Genomic DNA, 8,215 nt, shown 5'->3' with positions numbered 1-8,215 from the left:
CTGTATTTGATCTTTTAATGACAGTCTGAACGACACAGATCCAATTTTTTTTCAGATGTGACCCAGGTCACTTGGATATGTGCTCCTAAAACCAATACATATCCGATCTTTTGACGTGTGCCTTCGGTCTGAACGGCCAGGTCACATTCATTCGACCTACAGCCCAACGGCGACGCACTCACTGAAATAGGCCACTGAAGACGTATTTCCTCCCCCAAGAGTGGTACAAGTAGGTGCTCACAAATGTACAAACGTTCTTCTCGTCATAAAAAACTGTGTATGAATTTCATATCAGTGAAGCAGTGAAGCACATAGCAGTCCCACCACTCTTGGCTGCAACTCCGCACCCACACGTTCCTTTCTAAGGACGTTGCTGCCACTGCCCCACAAAACACCATGGCCAAAAACTTTGTCCTTCTGCTTCTCAATCTCCTCCTTAAAACAAATAAGCTGTACATGTTCTGGCTCTGGTACGACAGCAACTTTAAAATCTCCAGATGCTCAATCCTAGCGTCCCTGTTTAGGCTACTTCCATAAACACTGAGCTCACTCTCTGCATGTGACGTCATAGTGTTTTTCAATGTGCATGCAGGACACTTTTGGGGCATTTAAAATTCACACTGGAGATCACATACAAGTCGCATTTAATTAGAAATGTGAACAACCTCGCAAAAAAATCAGATTTCACGAAAAAAATCAGAATTGAGCTTTAAGCCACACGTAGCCATAGTGGTCTTACATAACTTTTTCTGTCTCCATGGAGATACATTAAACTTATCTTGCATATATATTCAATTACCGGTGTTTTTATTCCTCAAAAATAAAGAATAGATACATAGAAAATAGAAAGTTTCTGACCCTCCACCAGAAAAGTTCCATACTGCAGGTTTAAGTTGAAAATAACCCTTTATATTTATACATCTCACCTCAGCCTTGTATCTTGTTTTAAATGGGTCCCTCCTCCAGATTTCCTCTCCTCCGTCTCCGCTCCGATCTCCAGGCTGCTCCCCGGACGCGCGTTACCCAGCTCCACCTCTCTCCAGTCCCACGCACAGCTCCAGGAAGCAGCCTCTGAGGAGCACATGAAAAGCAATAAGCAATACATTCAGATGTGAAGAAGTCAGAAAGTGAGAAAGTTTGAGTCAGTTTAAGGGTGGATTTATCAGCCGTAAGGAGACTCCAGTGGTTTCTTTTCCCAACAAAATAACTGACTGTTTAAAAATGTATCTTGGATCATCATTTCAATTAAATTCTAGTTTATTTATGTAGCACATTTAAAACAACTCTAAGTGCTTCACATGAAAGTTGACAAAAAAAGAAAAGCAGATAAAGATAACACAATGCATAGAAAAGCTACAATTAAATGACCTGGAATGTTCCACAGTATGGCATTAAATGTATGTATCTTGTGTGTATTCAATTACATGTCATTATTGCTGAATTAATACTATGAAAAACTGTGAGCGGGGTCAGCTCTCCACAGATCTGACCTATAACTTAACCCTGATGGCGTCGTGTGCTTGTCCACATGGAGAAAAATATAAGCCAAAAGTAAAATCTCGATGGAAACAAGCAGATGGCAGACCCTTCATCAGAAAAGTTACGTAGTCCTTCTTTAACCATTATGTATAAGGAAGTGGACTAAGTGAGTGTAACGGTACACAGAAATCACGGCTCTGTATGTACTTTGGTTTTGAGGTCACGGTTCGGTTCATTTTCGGTACAGAATGGGAATAAAATGCAAAACCATTTGCTTGTTGTTTATTTGTGTGTTTATTAAACCAACAATTTGTTTTAACATTGTACAAACAGGAAAATAAAATAAATGTGAAGTGCTAAGTAGGAAAAAACTGAGGCACTCAAAAAGTACAAAATAATTAAAAGTCTTTAATACCACATGGCAGATAAAGTTAAATTTTTAACTTTATCTGCCATGTTAAACTTTTAATTATTTTTACTTTTTGAGTGCCTCAGTTTTTTTCTTACTTGTATTGAGACTGGTCCCTACACTGAAGAGCACCAAAAGGACAATTCAGCACATTTTTGTATATCCAAGCAGCACTCCTGCATCCCAAAGCTTTGCAAATGTGAAGTGCTGCTTGATTATACTAATAAGTGAAATAAAATATTCTCAAATAAGCAACAAATGAATGAAATGTTATAAAAAAAATAAATTCTTTGTGAGCAGTAAACAAAACTTTTCAAAAAGTAAAGTGCAGCGCTAACAGTTCCAGCATGAAGTTTCACTCAATATTCATATTTTTGTCCAGAAAACAGTAAGTGTAGATCTGGTGGCGACAATGTCAGTGGGTGGGGGGGTGTAGTCAAGGCGGGAGGTAATTATTGTCAAGTCGACCTCCCTAACTATAAAGCACTGCACACCCCAATCACGGACTAGTTCCCTCGTGAATATTAAAGAGCCGAGCCTTTTGCATTGCTGCACATGTAGTGACCGAACGTAAACACACACAAATTGCGTGAACTCACTCATGCACAGCCGAACGTCCGAAACATACCAAAATAGTCTGGCACGAATACATGTACCATTACACCCCTAAGCATTACCACAGTGTTCAGCTCCAGTCAAATGAAGCTCGTGAGGATAGCAGTTATTGGAGCGAATCTGCAGCCAAGTTCCACATAGGAATAGGAATTTAATTATGTAGCAAACAGCTAAATAAAAACACCAGGATCACGTAGAGCAAGTTAAAACGAACATTTTAAGACCAAAATGACGAGGCTCACTGCAGCAGTTACAGAGAGATTGTGACAATGTAAAGTCAACTGGAGCCAGAGTCGACGGAGCTGGAAGCGCGCCCATGCTCACTTCCTATTTGGAACGTGCATAGCGGGTTAGTTATGTCCATTTATATACAGGCTTTTACATATAAAAGTTTTGGAGTACAATTCCAGAGCAGTCAATTAGTTAAACTCTGGACCAACTCCCTGAATGAAACAGCCTAAAAATCACGTTAAAAGCTTTTTTTATTTCTAAAGAACATACACTATCCTTCAGCCAATAAGAAGTTAAAATGTGTAGAGGCAAAATGTATTGTCTGTAAGGGCCCCCATGTGGCCTGATGTGGCAAAGCGAAAAGTAAAGCTGCTGACTTTACAAAAACATTTCTCGGGTTTAGTCACTCACAATAAAATCTCGTTTGGGAACACAACTAATGAGGACTTTTATTGGAAATGTTTGACAATGGGGAAGGCAATTTAAATAATATAAACTTTTGCTACATAATCATAATTTTTCTCAGATGCCCTGGGACAGGCTAAATAAATGCGAGTCCCCACGTGACCAATGCTAATAACACACAAAACATTCATAACAAGGCAAAGTATAAGCCCAAGATTGTAGAATATAAATGCAGTGTAATAGCTGAAGCTCATATTCGCCATTTTCTGATGTTGTTTCCTTGTCATAAACATACCTGGAGTTGTGTTTTGTTTCATTCACGCATGACGACTGCTCTGGCTCAAATGTTCCACAATATGACATTAAACAGATCTACTTTACATTATTCAACTACAGGTGGTTTTAAAGGTCAAAAATACCTAGATAAACAGGCATTCTGACTGTGAGTGGGGTCTCATCTCCACAGATCTGACCTGTAACTTGGTCTGGATTGGTCTTCATGATCATAGAAAGGTTTAATGCCATACAAACATTCCCCACAAAGCAATAATTCTCTCAGACAGAAAACACTCTGTTCCACCTCGTGATGTCATGTGATAATACATAGGGTGACCAGATTTTCAAAATCAAAAACTGTGACCCTTCGGTTTATGGTGGTTGGTAATACCAATAATCAGGTATGAGTGGATGTCCGGCTACTGACAGTCTTCTCGTCATTTCATTTACACACTCACCTGCATTTAACGCATACGGGTAAGACGTTAATTTTTAAGTTTTTTTAATCACACAGCGATAAACTGTTCAGGCGCACTGACAACATCGCCTGCTACTGCTGCAACTCTGTATTAACCCATGTGTTATCCGCACAGACAGCAGGGCTTTCTGCACCCAGGCTCTGCGCATCTGCTGTGTTGCCGAACCATAGACCGTATATATGAATGAACAATGTGCCAACCAAATAATCTGTCAATATATTGGCCGCATCGTTCTCAGTGTGAGAAAAAAGTAGCATCTTATAGTCCGGAAATTACGGTAGTTAAACTTCAGTTTTTTACATTTTTAAGATAAAATCAGGATAGGCTACACTTTATCCAGTATATCTACACTTATATCTACTATAGTGTACTACTACTTTAGTGTAAATATCTACCATCTACTATATCCACACTTTATCTACAATATCTACTGATTCTTTGCAACGGCATCAAGCTGGGGGTGTTCCATAATGCTAGAAATGCATTGTTGGAATGTTCAGCAGTTTCCATGGTGACACTATTCCCAAACACAGACAAAAAAAAGTTTAAGATCATCGGAAAACTCAAGAAAAAATACAATCTGTGATCAGATTGTGTTAAAGTATAACTTGAGTCGCAGAGCTTCAGACAGAGCAGTTCTTTCAGTTAGCTTCACCCCCCAAAGAAATGTTATTGACATGAACTGAAAAGTATCAGTAGAACAGACTACATGTTGTGCTGTCATTTGAACCCAGAAATACAAAATATGAACTGTGCCCGTTGTGTTTTTTGGATCATCTTGTCTCACTTTGATCGTCATGACAGCTGCTGGAGCTCATCTATTCATCTGTAGGTAAATGTCACGATTATTTGCGCGGCGTCTGTTATCTCGTGTCTCAACAAAGCCAGAGTCGACTGATCCCAACTCCTCTGTCACTCTGCATCTGTCAGCGTTCATGTTCCCCCGTAATTATAATGTTGTTTTTCCCCTCCGTCTCACCCCCTCCGCCCTGTGATTGACACTGTACATTACCATCAACAACACCAACCACCAAACGCATAAACCTCACCGTGCAGCTGCCGGTTTTTCCCCCTGAGTTTGGGCTCACAGGCTGGCCCTATCTCGCACTACGCCCGTTCTCTTGTCTCTTCCAATGAATAGTGATGAGGCTGTGATTGCTCGGGTTGCAGATATTGTTGTTTTGTATGTGCAAGTTTGAGTGGCAGCGCTGCAAACGGCACGTCATCTGGTTTAATGTATGTGGAACGAGAGGTTAGAGTTTGACATGAGCGAAGATACGGGAATAATACAGGCTTTATATGACATGCAGATAAATGTACTGTATGTATTAAATGTACGGAAATGTTTTCGCCAACCCAAAGAGAAACCTAGAAACACAGGCATGATTTGAACTGGTCAAGTCCATATGACAGTTTCATGTTTTTCTCATTTTTAATAGTTTTTTATGAATCATGTTGCTATTTTTTTCTGATCTATGTTATAATGTTGTTTCCTCATCACAAACATACCTGGAGTTTTGTTTTGTCTTTGTCATTTACATGTGTTTAACTCACAAATCCTGAAAAGAGAAGAGAAAGGAAAGAGAAAAGAAGTGCTCCATTGTGTTTCTAAACTCCATACACCTTCACTAGTGTCTTTTGGATGATTTTAACCCTGGAATAGGCGAGTTTTATTGTTGACAAAAGCGCGCGTTGCATGCTGGGAATTATTTTGGTCGGCGGCAAGAAACACTAATTCAACATGACGGACGGAGCGAGAAAGCACATAAAGAGTATTGATCCCGGTTATTTATCCACTCTAACGGCAGAGGACCCAAGACCATTTGACCAGAAATTGGTCATAAGCATCGACGGACGACAAATCACCCTTTTCAACCCCGACAAAGCCTGGACCAAACCAATTTCTGGTCGGAATCGCCAACTACCTGCTCAAATATTCACTTAGGTGATATCCACAATGACTTGGTGGAAACTCCTGGGCCATTCACAGCAGAAAAGATGAAAACCTCCAAGAGTCTCGATGTGTTGTTGAACTTGTTGGAGTCCACGGTTTGCTAGGATCTTCTACGTTTGCTCTGCGGATGTTTGAAAGCCGTTTAATTCACGTTAGTGGTTTTTTTTCACTCGGAATACGAAAAAGACATTTTCCTTCTTCCGTGCTTCTATTTGTGCATCCGATAATGCAGCAGGAATTTATCATTATCGGGGAGAAATACTGTGTTTGACTGCTATCCTGTTCCTTGCCTCCGACCAAAATATTTCCCAGCATGCAACGGGGGTTTTTAATAACAATGACGTCAGCTGAAACTCGCCTATAGGCTCTACACACTTACATGCTTACATTACAAACCAGGAAGACATTTGGAAAGATGCAATTACAACTTTGTGTAGTTCCCGACACTGGGCTCGCCGACCGACTGTGATAAAACCCATTGAAGGAAATGTCATCAGTGTTAAAATGAAGACTGCAGACGTATGTGCTGTTTGGAATAAGCTTGAATTTGGCGCCTTCATCTGTTCTAATCGCATGTACCCAGTGCTCTCGGAGAAATCATGAAAAATGAGGTATGGTTGTAATTGTTGATTCGCTGAACATAACAGAACGCTACAATGACATGGACATGAAGAAAACTGCGCCTGGGAAGTTGTAATCGCATCTTTCCAAACGTCTTCCTGGTTTGTGACTTAAGCGTGAATAGGGCCTATAGTCAAACACTACTGAACAAAATGTAAAAGCTAACTTGAAAATGACCCCTTCATGACATCATAAGGTGGAACAGAGCATTTTGAGCTTTGGAGATGTAGACAAATTAATAATAAAGGATTACTCAAACATGTGTGAATGAAACAAAACACAACTCCAGGTATGTTTTTGAGGTGGCAACAGCATTATAAACAGGCTACAAACTCACAAGGGTCAATTTTGAGTAATATAGGAACTTTTAAACATTAACTTAAGAAAATAAACGTGTGAATGTGAATTTTATTTGTGAAATAATTTCCAAGTAAACTGGACGTGCCAACTGTCATGCCAATAGTGTGTAACAATAAAGTTTTATTGATTGCAAACTTGGAAATAAGAGCTGTGAGCCTAGTATTCAAGTGTTGGTCCTTCCTGCTTCATTTCACTTTATGAATAAAGCTGCTGGAAAGCTGTGCACGTGACCAAAAAATAATCATGCATAATCATCCAAACTTTTTTCATCAAGGGCCACATATGTAAACACAGACGAAGCAGAGGGTCGATCGAGGGCCGTAAACTGATGCTCAGTACAGGGAATAATTGAAATGTTTGCATGTTTAGCACATTAGAATGAGCCATCAGACTTTATTCATGCTAAGATCCTTAAAACCACACACTAAATATTAAATATCGGCTTTATCAAGGTAGATTTTCAAAAACCTTGCAGTAAAAAAATATTTTTTAATTGATGCAAAGTAATTTGGGCAAATTCACCTGGAAGTATGAGGGCCAAGAAAAATGTGTCTGAGGGCCGCATTTGGCCCCCGGGCCATAGTTTGGACATGCCTGGTCTAGAATGTTCCACAGTACAGATTAATCTATCATAATGGAGACAAGTAGGTTACAGCTCTACGCTACATTACAATTCAGATCTGTGGAGAGTCGCCTCTGTTCACAGAAATAATCGTATTTTTGAGCAACAGAAACACCTGTAATGAATGAAATGCTAGATGGAAACGTTTAAAGTCATAACATGGAACAAAGCAAAGCAATAACATCTCCATGGAGACAAGCAGAAAAGTTGAGCTGTGCACCTTTAATCTAATATATATGTGAAAATGACAGAAACAAGTCTCTTGCAGTGTGAAGTTACCAGTACTGGAAAATAACTAAACAACCAACTGAATTAAATCACAAATAAATCACAAGTTCATTTTTGCTCCTTGTTTGTAATTGAATTGTTTGGATTTGTACTCACCTCATGTGTCTGCCATCTTAGGTGTTTTGGCCAAAAGACTCCCCAGGCAATCAGAGCTTCTGAAGAAGGTTCCAGGGCAGGCGGAGGTGTGCCCCAAACTTTTATTCGCTGAAAATGCAGTTTTTCTATATTTAACACTGCTAACTTAATAAAGATATGTCTATTTTTGTCTTAAGGTTTTGATTGGATAATTCTGAATCAAAATATTGTTAAACTTACTGGTCAACATACATACCTGGAGTTGTGTTTTGTTTCGTTGACAAACAAACAAACCCTGCATATTTAGGCTGAGTTCTTCTTTCAAACAGAAAACATTTTGTTCCTCCTCGTAATGTCATGTGGTAATACATTGGGTGACCAGATTTTCATAAACTGGAACA

General features: G+C 39.4%; 1 protein-coding gene across 1 annotated transcript in view; it reads right to left on the bottom strand.

Annotated features, from left to right (window-relative positions):
• The window catches only part of si:dkeyp-23e4.3 (rho GTPase-activating protein 7), a 118,533-nt gene extending 110,660 nt beyond the window's left edge, over positions 1–7,873 (bottom strand). The window contains exons 1-2 of the mRNA XM_055148905.1: positions 7,836–7,873; positions 927–1,071 (exon numbers count right to left, since the gene is read on the bottom strand). The gene's annotated coding sequence lies outside the window, so the exon portion shown is untranslated. The remainder of the gene's footprint in view (positions 1–926; positions 1,072–7,835) is intronic.
• Between the last annotated feature and the right edge of the window lie 342 nt (positions 7,874–8,215).

The sequence above is a fragment of the Boleophthalmus pectinirostris genome, unplaced genomic scaffold (genome assembly GCF_026225935.1).
Source record: "Boleophthalmus pectinirostris isolate CB_2022bp ecotype Guang Dong unplaced genomic scaffold, ASM2622593v1 HiC_scaffold_12, whole genome shotgun sequence".
Classification (NCBI taxonomy): Eukaryota; Metazoa; Chordata; class Actinopteri; order Gobiiformes; family Gobiidae; genus Boleophthalmus; species Boleophthalmus pectinirostris.
This window is presented reverse-complemented; position numbering and strand designations above follow the sequence as displayed.